Genomic DNA, 22,123 nt, shown 5'->3' on the forward strand with positions numbered 1-22,123 from the left:
TAAAATTTCCCAGACTGTGATAAGCGACGCCGAGATTACCACAGGCTTTTCCCTCTCCAGCACTGAAACCTATTTCCTTAAAAATCCTTAATGCTTCTGTGTAATCCCTCTTGGCCTGTTCGAAATAAGCCAAGCCATAATAATAATTGCCTAAATTCAAATATGCAATACCCTCCCCTTTTCTGTTTCCCTCTTTTCTCGCAATGCTAAGCTCTTGTATATGCTGCTCGAAAACGTTCATCTTTCTCTCTGCCATTCTTGATTACAAGAACTCTTAAGAACCAGGAAGGTCGTCTTTGAAAGTGAGGGCGCTCCTTGAAAAATACAAAAGAAAGCATGGGAAGTTCAATGCACCGACCACAAATGCTGCAGGTACGTAGCCAAACCAACACAAAAGAGACCGCATGTCATTATGGGTCTAACAAAGACAGTAGACCTAATCGGCTAATTCAGTGTTGTACCCAATTCAAGATCAGTCTTTGTGCATTGTATTTGCATGATAATGTAGCCTTCATATTTAAATGATATGAAAATACCTGGAACAAAACGTTCTGTTCCTAAAGGGTTTGAATTGAGTAAAACATTGAGTTAGCCGATTAAGTTTTTTTTTGCTATTGACGCCAAAGTCTTTACTTCTTTTGCTGAGGCCTTCGTTTGATTTAAACTGAATTTTTAAAGCCAGAATTGACCGCACAAAATAGGCGTATTTAAATGCATGGCAAAAATTTGTCCCATATTAGTCAAAGTAATACTGTTGTCTTTTGTCATCAGATTTTCCTGATCAAATCAAATTGCTCGTGTGATACCAGTGTTTAAAGATGGTGGTCAATCACTTTTTATGACATACAGACTGCTCTAAATGTCCCCTGGAATCTCAAAGTTGCTCTAGAAAGTAATTATCTATAACCGTCCGGTAAGTAGCTTAAATAAATTACGTCACATTTATCACATTATACATTACACTAAGTTTATGTTTTCTCTACATTGCGTATTTACTATCTCTTTACCACTGATTGACCTGCACAAGAAGTCATCTTGCGCTTGATGGCAGTGAACATCTCATAGGTGTGTGTTTATTTATATTCTAAGGCCTTTGTTATGGTAGATAAAAAAAATTCTGTTTCATAAATGTGAACACTAAAGGGTCCATTACGTTGCCGTAATTTTTTTTGGTTTAACGGTCATTAATATACGCACCCGCGCTCTGGGAGGATCCATTTTGGTTCCCTCATTTTTGTTATTCTATGTTCATGACTTCAGTGATGTATTCAAACTACCAGACCTGATCAATTTTATTTGCAACTGCTGATATGACGATGCTTGTCTCTTAGGTGTAGTTATTTGGTAACCTAGTTGAAGCCAAAGAAACTTGCAGAAAACTAATTCTTTATTCTATTTAAGTGGCAGTCTCTCTAAAAGCGGTCCACTCGACTTCGGGACCAAAATTAATTTTCCCTCATTTTTTGTCAGTGAAAAGGATTTGGCACATTTATATAAAAAAGCAATTTATTATTTTCCAGTTTTTTCTTTGCTACGAGCCAAAATTGAATTTTGGCGGAACTGAGGTTGCCGACCGTGATCAGAAAGGTAAAATTCACCGATTTTGTGAAGCGTGCTACGTCCCCTAAAATGCAGCTCACAGAATTTCGATTTCATACAAATTCTAAGGTACATTCTTTACTTAGACTGACGAAATATGAAAACTTGTCGGAAAATTCTAAGCTTACCAGAGAGGCTGGAAGACACCCTACTCTGAGGCCTTTGTTCACCTACTAAAATTTAGCCAAGTTTGAGGAAGAAAATCTCAAAAGTTGGGTCTAAATGAAGGCTAAAAAGCAGATCACAGTAAATTTCTTACCTTAATAAACCGTTCCATAAGTTCAAACCGCTGGGTATCTCCTTGGATTGCACGCGACAACAGATTAAAATCTGCCACAATCAGTGTATTTACACAACTATCGGTCGTGTCAAAGTTCATTTGCATGACCCTTGCACTAGGTGAAAATATGTCTTCTGCCGTTCAGGTTCGTTTGTTGACCTTCTAAGTAGTGACAAAAAGCTTCCTTTAGTAAATGGATAAGCTGGAGATCCAGTTTTGAGGTGCAGGTTGCGTTAAAGTTGATCAATTCTCAAGACTTGCGAGATACTCCAAAAGTAAATAATGGCTGTCACTCATTAACCGTTGCCGTCGTCCTGACAAGCTCCTTTGGTACATTCTCCCACAGATTGACGGAACGCTAGGAGAAGATGAAAGTAGTAAGTTTTCATTTACCGTTTTTATGACAACTGAATCCTTTACTACTACTAGCCTAATGACTACTACTAGGAACTTGAGCGTAAAAACAACAACAACGAACACTCGCCGGTTATCTCTGAGAGGTGAGTTCGTCAACTGCACCTGAATGAACACGACAGGCTTGAATGGAACCATTTTTTTCGATGAATGGTCTGTACTTCTGTTTCATGCTTGATGGCTGCTTGTATTTTACAATCAGCGCTTATAATGTAGCACTTAAAATGAACGTCGGGATCCGTTGATGCCACGAATGCAACACTAGCCTTATTTGTCACAATGTCACACAAGTTGTAACGTGACCAATATGGAGAATCCCCTTCACTGCTCGCGCCGATCAATAGGTTTATTTTTCAAGTGAAACTCGTTTCATTTCAATATTGAAATAGATAAACCCACCCATTGCTTTAATTTTTGGACTAGTGTAATCCTGTCAGTATGACCCAACGACGACACATTACAGCTTTTCAATTTTTACCTACTTTTCCTCCAAAAAATATATAAGGACTTGCTGACGCAGCAGAGGAAGTAGATATGCAAGCGAAATTCACTTTTTTCTTTCCTGTTTTCAGCCGTTCGTTTTTCACAGAAAACCTAATGGTCGACCCATGAAAAAATGAAGAAAATTAAGAGATAGAGCCAAGAAACTCAGCAGATGCGGAGAGAGCGATTTCTGGCTTTGTTGCTTATAGGACTAGTACCCTACCGTTTTTTCTCCGGAAGGATCCAGCATTGTTGGTCATAAAACTAGTTACGGGACTTATGCAACGGGGAGGGAAATATACACTACGATTGGCATGTGTTATTTAACATATTGACGTCAGCGTTTCATGCGTTTTTTCTGTTATTGATCAACTAATTTGACAATATTATGAGGAAATTCATTGTCAATAACAGGACAGACGCATAGGCCATTGCAGAAACGTGAGAGGACTTGGAAAGAGTATGGTTGTTTTCCATTTGTTTGAAAAATGAAAGATCAACTAAATTTGAGAGTCTTTACCAAGAATAGAAGTTTTTGGAGGAGGAAAATGTCAAAATGGTAGCTCCCCAAATATCACCCAAAATAGAGAGTTTGTATGTATTGGGTAGACAGGCGACAAAATTATAAGGGTTTGTATGGAATTTTGCAACTTTTGCAAGGCTCCCATTTTGACAAATTTCCACTTAAGACTTGGCTGGGTAGCTTTTCATTCGTTAACCTTTCGGTTGGAATGTTTAGCCCCAGTGCTCTCACGTTTCTGCAATGGGCTATTAAAAACTGACGTCAAATTGCTTTTTACGATAACAAATTGTCAAATTGTCCGCTCTTGCTAATTGACGTGTCGCACAAATTACAGTTTCATGTGTCTATTCGCTTACTGACAATGAAAATTAGCCAATGAGCGCGGTAGGATTTCTGCAGTTATCGTTAAAATATATATCTTGCATCGATCCGGACCATCTGGAATAGAAATTCTTAACCTCAAGAGTTATTCTTATCCTAACGATGTCTGTAAAAATCATAATAGGCGAGGAAAAACACCTTTTTGATATTTCGCGAGCATTATCATCGCTGAATTAAAAGTAGTGTTAATACAGTCTTATATTCACAACAAACATTAGACAGGACTGTTTGCCCGAACAGCAATCAATCAAAAAAAAAGCAATTGAATCCTTTTGCCTGTAGTTCAACGCACACCACATCCCGTATTTTTTTTCAACAGAAATTTAAAGCCTTGGTAACAGTTACACCGCGAATTATCGAAGCTGCGCTGATAATGACGAGCCACGGAATCAATTTGTAACATGAGCATTATTTCAACATGTCCAAATTTGTTGGAAATTTCAAAATGATGGCACGTGTCCTTGAGGACTAGTACCCTACCGTTTTTTCTCCAGCAGGACCCAGCACTGTTGGCCATAAAACTAGTTTGTCTTTGATTTCTCAGGCTGGCGAAACAAATAGTTTAGTGATGGGACATGCCGTCTTACCTTGCTCGAAGGAGGGTGCCTGAGGGTACTCCCCGTATGGGCTATATAGATACGTGCAGCCCCAAAGGGTAAGGCTTTCAGCCGTTTTGGTCATAAATAGTGTATAATTATCAACTTCTTTAAGCAGTAGGGCCCCTTGTTTCTGAGCGATCAGCTAAAAACTATGATTCAATGAGTCACGATGCTATAATCAACAAAGCCAGAAATCGCTCTCTCAGCATCTGCTGAGTTTCTTGGCCCTATCTTTTGATTTTTTTCATTTTATTCATAGGTCGACCATTGGGTTTTCTGTGAAAAACGAACGCCTGATAACGGGAAAGAAAAAAATGAATTTCAGTTAGATATCTACTTTCAGCAACTCCTTATATTTTTTTGAGGAAAAGTATAAGTCGAAAAGGTGTAATGATTGTCGTCGTTCGGTGATACTGACAGGATTACACTAGTCCAAAAATTAAATCAATGGGTGGGTTTATCAATTTCAATATTGAAATGAAACGAGTTTTTCATGACAAATCTATTCACCAGCGCTGGCGCGCGCAGGGCAGGGGATCCTCCATAGCTGGTAACTGGTCACGTTAAAACTTGTCTGACATCGTGACAAATACGGCTAGTGTTGCATTCGTGGCATCAACGGATCCCGACGTTCATTTTAAGTGCTACATGAGCGGTGATTGTAAAATACAAGCAGCCATCAAGCATGAAACAGAAGCACAGACCATGGCAAAACATGGTTCCATTCAAGCCTGTCGTGTTCTCAGGTGCACTTGACGAACTCACCTCTCAGAGATAACCGGGAAGTGTTCGTTGTTGTTGTCCTCACGCTCAAGTTCCTAGTATTCATTAGGCTAGTAGTAATACAGTATTCAGTTGTCATAAAAACGGTAAATGAAAACTTACTATTTTCATCTTCTCCTAGCGTTCCGTCGATCTGTGGGAGAATGTACCAAAGGAGCTTGTCAGGACGACGGCAACGGTTAATGAGTGACAGCCATTATTTACTTTTGGAGTATCTCGCAAGTCTTGAGAATTGATCAACTTTAACGCAACCTGCACCTCAAAACTGGATCTCCAGCTTATCCATTTACTAAAGGAAGCTTTTTGTCACTACTTAGAAGGTCAACAAACGAACCTGAACGGCAAAAGAAATATTTTCACCGAGTGCAAGGGTTATGCAAATGAACTTTGACACGACCGATAGTTGTGTAAATACACTGATTGTGGCAGATTTTAATCTGTTGTCGCGTGCAATCCAAGGAGATACCCAGCGGTTTGAACTTATGGAACGGTTTATTAAGGTAAGAAATTTACTGTGATCTGCTTTTTAGCCTTCATTTAGACTCAACTTTTGAGATTTTCTTCCTCAAACTTGGCTAAATTTTAGTAGGTGAACAAAGGCCTCTGAGTAGGGTGTCTTCCAGCCTTTCTGGTAAGCTTAGAATTTTCCGAAAAGTTTCCATATTTCGTCAGTCTAAGTAAAGAATGTACCTTAGAATTTGTATGAAATCGAAATTCTGTGAGCTGCATTTTAGGGGACGTAGCACGCTTCACAAAATCGGTGAATTTTACCTTTCTGATCACGGTCGGCAACCTCAGTTCCGCCAAAATTCAATTTTGGCTCGTAGCAAAGCAAAAATAAGAAACTGGAAAATAATAAATTGCTTTTTTATATATATGTGCCAAATCCTTTTCACTGACAAAAAAATGAGGGAAAATTATTTTTGGTCCCGAAGTCGAGTGGACCGCTTTTAGAGAGACTGCCACGAGAGAAAAGACATCATCTGTTAACGCAAATCTGCCAAAATGATTAAAGTATTGAACAGATATCGTAGAATGGCCTTTCTTGGGGTTGTGCTTGACTAACATCTTTCTTGGAAACCCTGAATTCCTCAATTGGCTTACAAAATCTCTGAAGCTATAGCATTTAATTTCAGGTATAGTCTTTTACTGAATTTTGTTTCAGAACTCTGTACTGCTGTTTAGTTTATCCTTATAGTCATTATTGTATTATTGTGCACTTCGTAGTCTTGTCTCTTTGCAAAGTATACCGTCAAAATAATTCCTAAATCAATCACTCAGACCCAATCTTCAGAGAATTAGAACTATTAAATTTTCGAATATTAGATTACAAGAACTGGGTAAATTTATTTATTCTTATGAACATTCTCCTCCACCGTCTATGTTTTATTCATAATTTTCTACTGAAAACCACGCATATGACTTTTTCACTAGATTTGACGAATGATTTTCGCGTTCAACTCTGTAGCACTATTCTTCGCAACTTCAGTTAACTCCTAAGTACTAGAATGCTTGTGGCAGAAGAAAAGCGGTTTAAACTGATGTATACTTCTCTTTTTTGCAAGGGAAACACGAAATAAACAAAACTAAAGCCTTAGAATACCCTTCAGATTTATCAAATTGTATGGCACCCACTTTGAAATAGGGAGACGAGTAAGGCTTCTAGAACGCTATCTAAAAACATCATTTACCATAATTGTAATAATTTCGTGAGCATTGCAAGTCGTTTGGTGTGAAAAGTGCACATAAACATTCCAGAACTAAATTTGTCATGAACGCGTTGCTGGTGTTTGGGGAGAAAATTCATCGTCAAGTGACCTCGAATTTGATAATTTCACGTGGTTGTCAAGACAAGAACGGCAAAGAAATGTATCAAAATGTAAAACGCACGTGCAGCGCGTGCAAAACTACTATTTTTGCTCATTGAACTTATTGTCATGTTGCGTTCTCGAAGCCGTTGTCGTCGTCGTCGTCCTTTCTTAGGCTCAGTCCACACGCATCCGGATATTTTTGAATCCGCAACTTTTTCTTTCCGGATTCAACAACAACTTTATTTCGCATTTGAGTGGTTTACAGTGATTGAAAATACCTAAACTAAACAAAGAAATGATCGAAGAAACCAAAAAAGAAATAGAGGATATTACACGGTGGCGAGAAGATATGAATTTTATGTTCGAGTGGAAAGAACAATATCTCACGAGTGAGCGAAGCGAACGAGTGAGATATTGTTCTTGCCACGAGAACATAAAATTCATATCTTCGAGCCAACGTGTAATGTTCTTTTTATTATATGGAGACTAAATATTGAACATTTCCGATTTTATTGTGTTTCAAAGTAGTCAAGCTTTACAAATACGGGTGGGCTTTATAAAAAAAAGGCGGGAAAAAAAAGGCGGGAATCGTGACTTCATTGAACGATACGACACTCACAAAGGTGACATACGGAAAATACGCCACTCGGGTCCCGGATGAAGTGGCATATGGAATGTACGAGTGGTTTAGTTCCCAGTAAAACACTCTCCTCTATATAATAAGCCAAAATATTCCCATCCAAATGTAGCGTATTCAAATCGAATTTGCCCGTACACGCATCCGAAGCGTATCCGGATTCACCATAGCACTTAGGACTCCTCAAGGAAACGGAAGTAACAAAGCATGCGCCATAAAGAAATAATATTGCCCTCGGCAGCCATCTTGAGAATTGATTTCACGACAAGGAACTGAGCTCGATCTTGTTACGCTATCCGGGTAAAAACGTTTCCGGATTTAGCCTCCACAAGGTTCTGGATTCATAGCAGATTCAAAAATGTCCACTCTGGAGGGTGTATTCAAAAAGTTTGGCGTAAGTTCAGGAACTATTGGACTGTCACATCATAGAAGAAGTCGATGGCCCCCAACATGGGTCACCCCAATAGTAATCATTCCAAAGGTGGATGGTGAAATTCATTTGTGCAAGACATGAGGCAAGCAAATGGGTCCATACCCAATATCAACTGTAGATGAGTTGCTGCACAACATGAATGGTACAAATGTTTTTAGCAAGCTAGTGAAAAATACCATCAGCTGGAACCTCAGCAGTGTAGGGTCACGCTAGATCACCATCCTCGTAACACGTCTGTAAGAGAAGAGAAGTTGAGGAAACACCTGCAGTGGATGAAGAGTTGAAAGCTCTGAGAAAGGCAATCAAAACTGGTCGACTAGAGGAATTCTAGGCTTACAGCAGTTATTATGAGTATGTGGTCATGACATCAACCACTAGTGAGAAAGTAATTGACAATGTAGAAGATAATTTTAGCCACCATGGTCTTCCCTTAACATTGAACTCTGCAAGCAAAATGGAATTGTGCTTCTCGAGAACAAAGGCAAATGGGGAAGTTGAAATGCAAAATGGCTCCCTATGTGCGCCCAGTGGTAAAGAAATTGCTTTAGTTATGATCCTTATGCAAAGGCATCATTGTGTAGTTTTCAGTTACGGTAATTACTACCACATTAAGGTGCCCATAACGTAGAAAGTTTTATTTTCTTATTTGGAAGCCCATATTAAAAAAAATGAACTTTGGCGAAAGAATTTTTCGATTTTAACGAGAGGCGAATTTTCTACGATTTTTTCAATCCCACTTTTATTGGTACACCTCTTACGCTGGTCAGGACTTCACGGACTCGCTCTGACGTAGATTCAGGAATACTTGTTGGCATGGGTCCTATGTGTTCTTACTAATCAACGCCAAGGTATCGCTCAGCGATCGTTTTTGGTATTTTTCAATAAACAAAAAAATCTATCATGCCTATGTTTATCATCGAGGAAAATGGCTCCGAATCCGAAAGTGAATAAACTGGCGATTTCAAAAAAGAAAAAGAATTTGAGGCGACTAGTTGCGGTTTCGACGAGTCAGCCATTGCTAGCACTGAAACCCAGAACTACATGGAGCCCAACGTGGAAGAACCATTAGCAGAGGAGGAATGGCTACAAAATGGCAGAAAAGAACAAGAGGATAAGGAAGGTCTCGCGAGGGAATTCAATTAACGCTTACATGTCTGTTCCTGTAAGGGAATTTCGTCAGTCTTCAACGATCTTTTCGTTTTGCTGTCAAAACAATACTAGAAGTCATCGTCGTTGAAGTGAATCTAGCAAAGTGACAAAGTTTTACCGGGCTCCCTGTTCTTTCTTTTCGCCAAGACAAAATCTACGGCCATTTTTCCCTCTTTTTTAGCTATTGCGTTTTCCGAGTAAAGGAAAGTATTTCCATGTATACTTATACTTTCAATTTCAGGATCAGCTGTGTTGTAACATCAAGCGGTAGCGCATCTTTTAGCTATTTTTCCACATCAACTTTCAAATCCTCATATTCTCTAACCACGAGTTCCTGAATCTACGTCATAAGTTGAGAGAAGACTTGAGAGAGTGGTGTGCCAAAATGGCGGGAAATTTCACCTCTCCTTCGAATCGAAGAATTCTTTCGCAAAAGTTTTCACGTTTTGGGCACTTTAAGCAATCAATTTCACAAAAAAATATTTTAGGTTAGTCTGTAAAATGAGGAAGAGAAATCCATAAAGCGAACTTACAAACTTAGGATAGGGTTAAATAAAACAAACTCTGTGTGATATTAAAACTTGAAATTCAAAAACAGCCAACAAACTTAATCAAGTAGTAGGGATAAAAAATATTTGGTTGCATCAGTCTGCCCATGCATGGATTTAGTATACTGTCTTTTCTTCTTCTTTTTTTAAATCGGGAAGAGGGGATCGGGTAGAGGTCTATCACTGGACTAGAAACCCCCTTGCTCAGTTGCGCTCTATCCCTGAATATTCTTAGCCATTTTTATGAGCCTGATGGTGTCGTAGTCAGATTTTCCTTACGTTCGGATTGTTTGGGTTTGCCTCGTGCAACCAGTGTTTCATTTTGCATCATGCGATTTCTTTAGTTTTTTCGAACTACCCCTTTCCATATTTTTTTACGAACTAAGATTATAGTTCACAGTTTTTTCATATTCATTATTCCTATTTTTTACCTCTTCTCTGCCTCCACGGCAGTTTCTTAAGAACAAAAAAAACTTTCATTTTACAGACTAACACTAACTTTTGATTATGACTTTCCCAGAATTCACTTTCCACACACACAGTATTCCTCCCAGTCGCCCACTCTACTAGAGATGGTTTCAATTAGTGGAGAGGAACCCCTTCCTGAAAGGACATTCTTGCTAAAGCACGATTACTCATGTCACAAAGGTTGCTAGTCTCCTGCTGATTTTAATTTCAAAAACTCACCAATAATTAACGAGCCTAACAGCCTATCAAGACACCCATAAAACGTCACGTGCATGCGCTTTAAACCCGATAAAACACTTTTCATGAGAATGTTTTGGATAAAGAATAGTATTATGGCCCGGCTTGTTATACTTTTTGTATGCTAACACCTTAAAGTCAATGTATAAGCCGCACCTCAAATTAGAAGCTTGAATTCGGCCAAAAAAATAGGAGACAACAAACTTTGAAGTTCCAATGAAGTTCTACTAGTAAACAAACAAGGCCAAACAATTATGTTTTTAAAACACTGACACGGTGGTTGTTATAAGCTTTCATATCCATTTAGTCTTTAGATGGTGAAATTTCACTTGTCATACCTTTATCTTGTAAGTTTATTATAAAAAATAAATAAATAAAGATGCTCTCTCCACGCGATTTCTTTTTCAATATCAGTTTTTATATCACTTTGAAACAATCTTGAATACGCACAAGTGCTTAGTAGCCAAGCTTTGAAATGTGGAGAGGAGTCTGGGCATCACAATTAAACGCTCGGCCATTTGGCTTGCGAGTACTCGCGAATATCTTGGTATTTTCTCGCACGTGGTGGAAAGATATCCATGACAGTGACTGAAAGCAGGCGTCAAACAGCTTTGTGGAGGAATGGAGATTTCCTGTGGGTTGGTGTTCAGTTGATCCAGTGAAGTGATAGAAAATTAATCGCTTGAAAGAACTATTGGAGAACAAGAAGCGCAAATGAACGCAATGAGCGGCTCCTTCAGGAGCCACTACTCATGAAAAAGGCAATGATCAGCAACAACATGCTTTCAGTTTGTTATATATTTATTCAGTTTAACCTCTCAGGTGGTTCCGTAGATAAGCCGCACCCTCAATTTTTTATTTGAATTTTGAGGGAAAAGGTGCGGTTTTTACATGGACTTTTACCGTATCTTCCTCTCACAATTTGAACCTTTGTTTTCTTGGGTCTAAAAAGACTCTGATATGCCTCGTGTTTTTAAATCCGATAAAACACAGCTGCTCGTTTTTTAAACAGTACTTCATTAAGTAGCACAGATCATACCCTGACTGGCAAAAGCCACGCCGAATTGTTGTTCAACGGGAAGATGAGAGGGTAGATGCCGGACCTGCATGTCGATTGTCACTTATACACCTAGAAACTCAGGACGGAAATGCAGATGTAAAACCAGAGACCAAAGAACAGGCAGATAAGGTATTCAAGTAGGTGATAAAGTACTGGTGAGACATGAAAAGAAGAATACGTTTTCCACACCATTCCAAGATCCGAGTTGGTCTCAATAGTCAAGAAATACCTCCCATGTAAAAAACCTTTGTGGCAGATAATTTCACCCTCACTCTAGAAGCATCACCAGTAAGAGTGGAGAAGACTACAGCACATGCCACAACATCAAGTCAAGCTATGGTTGAACTAACCACAGCAACAACATTAAGTGTACTTCTGACCAGGAATGGACCATTTAGGACAAGCAAGTGCGGAGAATAGAGACGAAGCAGTATCTATCCCGGGAAGGGGGGGGGGGGGGGTGTACTCCCTAGAATGGCCTATAAGTGGAGGCTCTGCCCAAAAGGGGTACCTTTTTCACTCTTCAGGTATATGAAAGGGTAGGGATTTCACGAGTCGAAGTATATTAAAGGATAGGGAGATCTGTGAAACTTAACCACTTGACGGTTTTGAGTCACGGACAGCGACCGTAAGGGAAATGTTATCCCTTTTAATTTGTCTTGGCATTTGAATGGCCCAGTATCTTTTCTCCATTAGAGAAGCTTGCTTTAAAGAGACTTCTGTCGTGGCATGAGAATTTTGTTCACTTCTGGTCTCCTTCTGTGGCTCAAAACCACTACCTGATATGATTTAATTCATGCGACAATAGTTTTTCAGATGTGGACCAGAAATTATGAATGTCTTAACATTTTTGCCCAGCATTCTTGGTTAACTTCAGGGCTTTTAAAATACATTAAGAACGTTGTGGCTGAGATTAACCAGAATTTTGAGAACGTATTAAGAACATTCCTCAGGCTGAGAGTCGATAAAGAACGCTTTTATTTTGTTCATTTGTGTTTTAAATGAAAGTGTAAAATAAAGTTACACATCTCAGTTTGTAATATTGAGCAGTTCTTATTTATAATCGTTCCAAAATAACTTCAACACCATCAAAGTTGACCTTGTATTCTTTCAGCTTTGAGTTGTAGTACTCAATGGTACCACTACACCAGGCTGGTCACGTCCGCATTGATTTATTGAAATACTATACCATGTAAGTTAACAGCATCTTAAAAGCGTTTTTAGCTTCACATCGCAAAAACATATAACAACGTTCAGCCTCAGCTCTATAATTAGAGGTTTTTACTAAAAAAAGAGTGTATGTAATGGGAGCTGCTTTGCCGTGGCTGAGTCTTGTATTCATAAGATAAGGCTATAAGGAGCAATAAACGACTTACCAGTGTTGGTCTAAACGGATGCTTTTCAAAACGGCAAAAGTTTCGTGTGAGGTCAAGCAATGGCTTCGTGACTATGAAATTTTAATTTGATGTGGTTATTCCATTATCAAATCTCTCCGTAAAACATTATCTTGTAGGAAAAGTATTAACTTTCTTAACAAAAATCTGAGTAAACCTGGAGTAGAAAACTGAAAAGTTCTTAAAGGGAACCTCCACTCCGAATAATGAATAATTTTAAACCTAACAAAATAATGTTTGCAATCAAATTTGCTCGACAATTTTCTCTAAAAACGTTTTTGGATCGAACAAAATGAACTTCAGAATCACTTATTTTCACTTTAAATTTCCCAGGCGCCGCCATCTTAAATAATTGTCACGTGTTGCGGTTTCCCTTACTGTTTTCTTGACTTTAAGGTCGGTTCACACGAGGGAGCTTGCTCCTGAAACACGCTCCCGAAACACGCTCCCGGGTAAGTACCCCAACCAGTACACACGAAGGAAACGACGAGGGAGCTGAATGATGAAACAACCCGATTGGGGCATGGGAACTGTTGTGGATGAAAAAAATAGGCCAATTTGATTGGCCAACTGGAGCCACGTCATTTCACGGCAAGCAAATTTCAGTACACACGAGGAAGCTTGCCCCTGAAACAGACTCGTGCAACAGATTTGCCCCTGGAGCTTGCTCCCTCATATCAAACCAGTTTGATATGAGGGGGCAAAACTCGGGAGCAAAAGTTTTGTTGCGCGACATATTTTTTCGCTAGAAATCGTTGGTGCAGACGAGGGAGCTTTGCTCCGGGAGCGTGTTGCAGGAGCGTGCTGCGGGAGCAAGCTCCCTCGTGTGTACCGGCCTTTAAGATCTATGACGGCGACGTCGACAAAAACGTCACCTCAAAATATTCTCTACACTGTCATAAATCTTTCGTGATTATTCCATCTGATTTACGTCGTACAATGTGAGCGAAGTATCCTAAAAGTAAATTAATACGTGAGGTTTCAGAGTAAAAATCTAGAATGACAGGTTTACATTTATAAGCTCATGTTGTCGTGAAAACCTCAAATTTGGTAATTTCACGTCGTTTTTGAGCAGAGTACCGCAAAAATATATGCTAAAATGCATGCCGCAAGAGCAGCACGATTGTTTTTCCTCTTTTAATTAACAATTATTCCATGAGCGCGCGTTGGATATGAGATTGTAAATAGCCAACGAGGCGCGTAGCGCCGAGTTGGCTATAACCAGTCTCATATCCAACAAGCGCAAATAGAATAATTGTTGCATTAAATTCCTTAAACTCCAAAAATTTGGAAGTACGAAATACGAGGGAAAAAAGGTAGAAAATCCAAGCGAAATTCAAAAAACTTGATGAAGGTGCGATAATCTGAAATACCTTGAAGTCAGACAGACGTAGGCTCATCACAAAAACATATCTTGACTTTTCTGGTATTTTAAACGTAGGAATTGATCTAAACTTTCCACAGAAAAGCTTTTTTTTTTCTTTTTTGGCTTTATACAAAGAGAAATTTCGCTTTCCGGCGAAAAACAAAATTAGCTTAGCAACGTTTAGCGCAATCATTTACCATATAAGTTCAAACTAAGGCATATGAGCTGATAACCGAGATTGAGTGAACCAATCAGAGCACGCGAAATGCATTATCCGAGGTTGAGAATTTAATAACCACTGAAATTCCTGTTTTGTGGCGTTCACGCTGACCACCGCGTCGTAGATCTTAAAGTTCTTAATAAGGCAACCACGACAAATCACCATTCATTCGATCAAGATGGCGGCGCCCGGGAAATTTGAACACAAAAACAAACGTTTTTGAAATGCATTTATTTAGATACAAACGCTCCCATTGCAAAGCGTTCGGACAATTTTTTATTGCAAACATGTTCTGGGGTTTAAAGTTATTTTTTCTTGCTTTAGTGATTAAAGAAAAGTAACACATGGAACAAGAAGAACAACAAAAATAATTTATTGCACAGTTCAACACAGAACGAGATCAAGTGATTGTTACTCAAATCGCTAATTGCTCCATTGTTCCAATCATCTGATCGCTTTCTTATTCCTATCAGGTTCAGGTCGCTATGGGAATAAAAACTTATAAGGCTCTAACCTTGCTTAGCTTTAAAGGGGATATGTTACGAATTTTATAATTAGCCAAATTTAGCGACTGCGAACTGGCAACCAAATCAGGGGAAACGTAGAAATAATTACTTAAAACATTGAAGGAAGGTTTGAATAAAACTTCAAATACAAATTTAAAGGAAGCGGGGCAAGGGAGAAAATTAAAATGGATTGAAATTTGCGTTTTTGAAAACTGTTCAGCCAAACAGATTACCAAAGGTTATCCGTTTGTTGTTTGAAACTTAAACAAGAAGACGCACGTTAGAGTGTTTTCACTCATGTGATCAGTAACCTTTTTTTCTCACCGAAACAAAAGAAGACGTTTGCGTGACAGAAGAGCTCAATTCCCGGAGGATTAGTTGGATACACCAACATGGCCACCGTGACGTCACGAGAGAACACTCTATAAACGTGGTCAAAGCACGCTCTGCTTTTGTTCGAATTCATTCAACCACGACTGATTAATTACTCTAAAAGATATTTCTAGCGCGAGAAAAAAGGGACTGGGGATTTTATAAAAACGACAGATAACATTTTATGACATATTACAGACACACTGCCATAAGAGGCAAACCCTCGATCTTGAATCTAACCGGGTAAGAAAACTTTCCTTTTGCAAGAACTGCCTGGCGGGACCAATCAGTCCGCAAAGAAAATGCAACAATAGACCTCTTTACAGTTGTGTGCTTAGTTACGTGGCCTTTGAATGAAAGTGAGGCTGATGTTGACCTTGTTATGATACACACCTACCTCCTTTTCTCATGTTAATGATGTTGTTGTCATGCTAATTAGTGATAATTTACATAAGAGAAGCAGTGCGGTTTCTATCAAAACAAGGTCAACTCCAGCCTCACTTTCACTCACATTCCAGGTAACTAAGCACACAACTGTAAAATGGGGGACTATTTGAAGGAACACTTGCATGATAATTCCTTGCATTCTTCTGGAGGAGTATCTTATCATCCTCGAAAAAGGCGTTGTAGAGTTGGTCCTTCGAAATGCCTGATCTCTAGCTAGGCAGTTCTTTCAAAAGAAAAGCGTCCTTTTGGAAAGCGTTCGATTCCAGACTCGGCACCGAGAAGTTTTTCTCCGGGTATTCCGGTTTTCCCCTCTCCTCAAAAACCTCCATTTGACTTGATTTGCGTTGATTCTTAATTTCAGTTTACAGTATCCCCAATTAGTGCTCCAGCGCGAGAACGACTCGACAGTATTTTTTACTTAGGCCCGTTTTAAACGTCGAACTTTTCATGTGCCGAATCTAATGCAAATGAGAACAATCTATTGTTTTTGCTCATTTGCGTTCGATTCGGCACATGAAAAGTTCAACGTTTGAAACGGGCCTTACACTTTAGACCGTGCACAATAATGTCTTTAACTTTTTTTCTGGCATATGCGTCGTTTTTCCACCTAAAAAAGATGTTTTTATTCCGATTTTGGGCCATCAACATTGCGGCTCCGAATGGAGGAGTCAGCGGTCATTTTTGCAGCTTATGACGTATGATGTGGGGAAGACATGCGAGAGCGCCCCATATAAAAGCAGTTTTTACACTGATGTTTGTCGTGAATATTGAGTGTGCGAAGAAACAGCAAAATAGCAAAGAAAATATCCACAGTAGCACTTGTGTTTACCTTGTTTCTCTTGATTACAAAATCTCTGTTCCCCAGTCATATTTCATAGCAGGCTGCTGATTTAGTTTTTGAGCCCGCACTGAAAAGACCCAACAAGCGGAAAAAGCCCTACTTCCAACGTAATTTTCTCGCAAAAAAAAAACAGGAAACGAGAAGAAATAATTACACAAATTTGACTTTACTTATGTTAGGTTTTCCAAAAAAAAATTTGGAAAAAATGCTGATTTTGGCTTTCAGTTCTCCTTTCAAATTTCTTTCTTTTCGATGGCCCAGAAGGCTCAATCACCTTCACTTCACCTTACCATAAAAGACTTAATTAACTTATTTTCTCGATGTACAAGCAAAGAATAGAAGGCAGGATAGTTCTATCACACAACAAGCAAATAAATAACTATATACAATACCCAGTAGGCTAGAATATTCAAATACCTTGCAATACTCTCGTTGGAACAGGGTGAGCATCAACAAGGAATCCAGCTACAAATAAATTAATGGATAGGTAATATCAGTAGATTCTTTGGGTGTGTGCTTCAGTCACAAATGAATGACGGTGACCGCTTTCCAAAATAAACACAAAAACAATACCGTCATACTTCCTTGCTTTAATATAAAGGAGGTATGGAGAAAACAACAGGAAACAAGAGAATAGGGATCAAAACTGGTTCATTACGCATAAAATACCTTGCTCATTGTTATGGAACTGCCACTGGGACCAAAAAATCAGGTCTTTTTTTTTTCTTTGCGAACAAAACTATATTAACCAAACATAAGTGACCCAAGTCTTAAGACCTTGATTTAAAAGAAACACCTGCTTGTTTTAACTGGAATTTTCTTATTCAATGGTCTGCCATTTCTAACTTTAAAATATTGAGGGAGCTGATTCTTGGTTACTTTCAGGGCTTTTAAATGACATTAAAAGAAAAAAAAACAAGACATATGTAATCGGAGCTGGTTTGCATCGCATGAGTCATATATTCATGAGATAAGGCCATACGGAGCAAGGAGCGACTTACCAGTGTTGGTCCAAACGGATCCTTTTCAAAAGCAAAAGTTTCGTGGAGATGAAGCAATGGCTTCGTGAGTCTGAAATTTCAATTTTACATGGTTATTCCATTATCACGTCGCTCGGTAAAACATCCTGTGGGAAAAGTGTTAACTTTCTGAACACCAATTTATCTGGGTAGAATTGGAGCGTAAAACTAAAAAGTTCTTAAGAGAAGTAACAAATGGAACAGGAAGAACAAGAAGTCATTTCAACCTTTATCAAACTGGAAATCAATGAATCAGTTCAACACGGAAAGAGATCAAGTATTGTTACCCAAATAGTTAATAGTTCCATTACTCAGAACAACTGATGGCTTATTCCTATGCGGTTCAGGTCGGTTATAGGAACGAAAAAACATAAGGGCGTAACCTGGCTTGCCTTCAAAGGGGAATAAGTTACGAAATCTATAATTAGCCAAATTAAGCAACTGGAAACTGGCAACCAAATCAAAGGAAACGTAAAAATAACCGGCTACTTAAAACAGTGAAGGATGGTTTAAATAAAATTTACAGATTTAAAGGAGGCAGGGCAAAGGCAAAACTGAAGAAGATTAAAATGGATTGGAATGTGGGTTTTTTGAAACTGTTTAATCCAACAGCTCTTCAAAAAAATCTTCTTTGTTTGTAACTTAAATTCCGTGCGCTCGACAGACATTTATTGTCACGAATTCTTACTCATCATTTCCTTCTTAACTCCCTCCATTTTGAATCTGAGTCGATAAGAAAACTAAAACCTTCTCTATTCAGGAAAAAAATCAAGATGCATAATATCCTTACTTTCTCGATGAGCAAGGAAAGAATAGAGGGTAGTATAGATCGATCAAACAACAAACAAATAATTATTATTACACCCTTGCACAAAGCTATTATTACTAATTACCTTTCAATGTTCCTCTTTGCAACCAGTTGAGCAGGAATAATAAACACCACTGCAAATAAGTTAAGGAATAAGCGGTGAAGGTTTTGCGTGCGTGCGTCAGTCACAACTGAATGGGTAGTATCGAAAACAAAGCTCTTGAAAACGAGGAACTAATTAAAGCAGGAAGCAAGCAAAAGATCGAAAAGGAAGGACCCTAAGTCGAAAACGAAGCGCTCAAAACAAGAAAACGAAGCACTCACAACTCGAAAACGAAGCACCCTATTTTCCATTAGAAGATCGCTTTGACCAGAGTAATCCAAAGTTTTAGGCTTCATAACAGGCACCTTAAACGCCATATTTAACACCCACCGAACAAAACCGTAGCGCATCTTACAACTCTGCCTTCAACACAGGAAGCAGGTAACTAAATGGCTTCTTGTAAAATATTGAACGGTGAATGGGAACGGGTATTGGGGAACGGGGAATTACTAAAATAGGGAATCTCTAAAAAGAAGAATTACTTAAGTATTGATTTTCTAAAAAGGGGGAATTTTTTTCGGGTAAGGATTTGTCACAGACACAAATCACTTTTGAGAGAGTAAAAGACTCAGTCCACCCACCAGCAAAAGTTGTTAGAAAAAGATTGACGATACATGCAAACATTAGTGGTTCTTAACGTATTTACAAGGCAAACGATTCGTGTTGTTCCCGAAAAAATTAACATATTAAAAGCTCGCGAAAGTATTGTGTCCTGAAGAGGTTGTTGTTTAGAAAGAACCAATCCTGAACACGACTTTGGATTGAAGAAAGAGGCCACAAGTTATCAATCATATTTTGCTGGAGTTTTGAGACCGTCAGTTTCAGTTATTTCAAAGTGTTAGTAAACTTTGGAATAAATTATCGCAATATAGGAACTCTTAATTACGCAAACCCATGTTATGGGAAGCTGCATCGTTGGGGATACTTCAGCATTTCCGAATTTTAATTTTGTTATGAGAAGAATTTGCTACACAAATTTTCCGGCACTCGATGTACCTATTAATAATACCGTGATACCGTTTCTCGTCTGGTCATTTAATCCTATCATCCAGATCAAGGACATCTAAATAAAGCATTGACATTAAACTCTACAACATCAGTCGTTATTTACGTTACTCAGGACTGAAAAACTTCATCCCTTGTAGTGTTACAGTTTTGAAAAATGGTGGCCACATTGCGGTAAAAATTGACCTTGCGTTTCCTTTAGTCTGTTTCGATTGGTACACCATCGTGTCTGACATGATCAAATCGTCTACTCACAACGCCCTTTTCATATTCGGTACTGATTTGTTTTCTCCCTGCTTTAAGAACAATTGCTCCATTTGTAAACAGCCACTCCTCTACCCGGGCCCTGTACACACTGAATTCTGTGTGTAACTATATTTAACAGCGGGGGCAGCTTTAGTCTCAACTATGACTAGTACATGTAGTACAGCACAAAAGTATTTTACAGAGAAGGGGAAGCTCGCATTTTATTGGCTAATCCTGTTAGTTACCATGACGACACCTGCATCCTTAAAATAATATCTTCACAGCGCATGGTGAAGATAGGTTTCGTTAGAAAAAGGAAATCTTAGTACTTCATTAGTATTTACGTAATAAATCACATCAACATTACATTACATTTCACTAAGTTTATGTTTTCGCAACATTGCGTAGGACTTTTTACGTAACAAAAGGGTTGCTTTTAGAAAGAACCACTTACTTCTTCAGCACTGATTCAACTGTATTAAAGAAAATTTTCTTGCCCTTCATGGTGTTGAACATGCCTTAAGTGTTTGTTTTTTTTTATCTTTCTAAGGCCTTTGTTAGCGTGTATCACAAAATTCTGATTCATAAACATGAATACTATGGGGTCCAACAGATCGCAATTTGTTCAGTTTTTCCCTATAATTTGCCTTGACATTTGTATTGCCTAGTATATTTTCACTATTAGAGAAGCTTGGTTAAAAAACCTATAAGAAACTGATGTTTTGGCAGCGAGAAATGTTCACTTCCGGTCTCCTTTTGCGGCTCAAAAATGTCTCGTGCTCCCTGATATGATTTAATTTATGCAACAATAGTGTTTTAGATGTGGGACCTGGACGTTATGAATGGCTTCATATTTTCGTCCAGGATTCTTGGTTAACTTCAGGGCTTGTAAACTACGTTAAAGGAGAAAAAAATATGTAATCATTTGTAATCGGAACCGCCATCAGCCGCCATGAGTCATATATACATACGATAAAGTAAGAAGGAGCAGTGTTGGTCAAAACGGATGTTTTTCGAAAGCAAAAGTTTCGAGTGAGGTTTAGGAATGGCTTCGTGACTCTGACATTTTAATTTTACGTGGTTATCCATTATCAAGTCTCTCGGTGAAACATTATTTTGTAGGAAAAGTGTTAAATTTCTTAACGCAAATTTTAGTAGATCTGGCCCGGGGCAGAAAACTGCAAAGTTCAACAGCCGGAAATTTAACAAATGGAATATATAACAAGAAGTCATTTCATAGTCGAACAAACTGTGCAAGTTAATGACCCTAGTCAGCACGGAAAGAGATCAAGTGATTGTTACCCAAATAGTTAATTGGGGTTAATTGTTCCATTGCTCCGAACTACTGATGATCGTTAAGAAAACGAAAATATATAAGGCTCTACCCTTGCTTAGCTTTAAAGTGTTACGAAGTTTATAATTAGCCAAATTTAGCGAGTGCGAACTGGATACCAAATCGAGCGAAATATAAAAATACATTGTATCTACTTAAAACATTGAAGGAAGGTTGAAATAAAACATCAAATAGAAGTTAAAGGAGGCAGGGAAAAGGCCAAACTGAAGAAGACTAAAGTGGATTGGAAATTGGGTTTTTTAAAACTGTTCAACCCAACAGCTTTTCATAGTTTATCTTTGTTGTTTGTAACTTAGATTCTGTATCCTCGACAGACATTTTTTGTCAGGAATTCTTACTTATTCTAACTCATCATTTGCTTCCCTCCATTTGGAATCTCAGGCGATAAGAAAACTAAAACTATCTCCATTTAGAAAAAAGTCAAGATACATCATTTCCTTACTTTCTCGATGTACAAAGGAAAGAATAGAGGGTAGTATAGATCGATCAAACAAGAAACAAATAATTATTTACTACACCCTTGCACCAATCTAATATTACTTATTACCTTGCAATGTTCCTCTTTACAACCAGTTGAGCAGGAATAATAAACACCACCGCAAATAAGTTAAGGAATAAGAGGTGGATTTACTGCGTGCGTGCGTCAGTCACAACTGAATGGGTAGTATCGAAAACGAGGAACTAAGCAGGAAGCACCCAAAAGATCGAAAACGAAGGACCCTAAGTCGAAAACGAATCACTAAACACCAGAAAACGAAGAATCGCAGGTCGAAAACGAAGAACTTACAACTCGAAAACGAAGCACCCCATTTTCCATTGGTAGATTGCTTTTGTATGGCTTTGTAACTTTTCCCATGATCCTACCTAAATAGGAAATTATCGCCCCCTCTCCTTGCTAAGTGTACCCAGCAAGATTTTAGAATCATGTGTAGCAGACATAATTGTGAAACATGTTTCTCGGAGACCGAGACGCTCGTCACGGACAACCAAAAGGAGAGATCGAAAGAACTATTACTTACTCCGCATTACACCTGACT

The 22,123-nt window shown here is 38.5% G+C and overlaps 1 protein-coding gene and 2 long non-coding RNA genes across 3 annotated transcripts in view; all 3 read right to left on the bottom strand.

Annotated features, from left to right (window-relative positions):
- Positions 1–22,123, bottom strand: part of LOC138024398 (uncharacterized) — a 532,828-nt gene that overhangs the window by 371,056 nt on the left and 139,649 nt on the right. The window lies entirely within an intron of this gene.
- LOC138023527 (uncharacterized) lies at positions 93–17,568 on the bottom strand. Its single transcript, XR_011126707.1, has 3 exons — positions 17,553–17,568; positions 16,969–17,016; positions 93–314 (listed from the first exon to the last, which is right to left on the bottom strand). It is a non-coding gene; the product is annotated as an uncharacterized lncRNA (long non-coding RNA).
- Positions 17,595–21,745, bottom strand: LOC138023526 (uncharacterized). Its single transcript, XR_011126706.1, has 3 exons — positions 21,634–21,745; positions 18,464–18,512; positions 17,595–17,677 (listed from the first exon to the last, which is right to left on the bottom strand). It is a non-coding gene; the product is annotated as an uncharacterized lncRNA (long non-coding RNA).

The sequence above is a fragment of the Montipora capricornis genome, chromosome 11 (genome assembly GCF_036669925.1).
Source record: "Montipora capricornis isolate CH-2021 chromosome 11, ASM3666992v2, whole genome shotgun sequence".
Lineage (NCBI taxonomy): Eukaryota > Metazoa > Cnidaria > Anthozoa > Scleractinia > Acroporidae > Montipora > Montipora capricornis.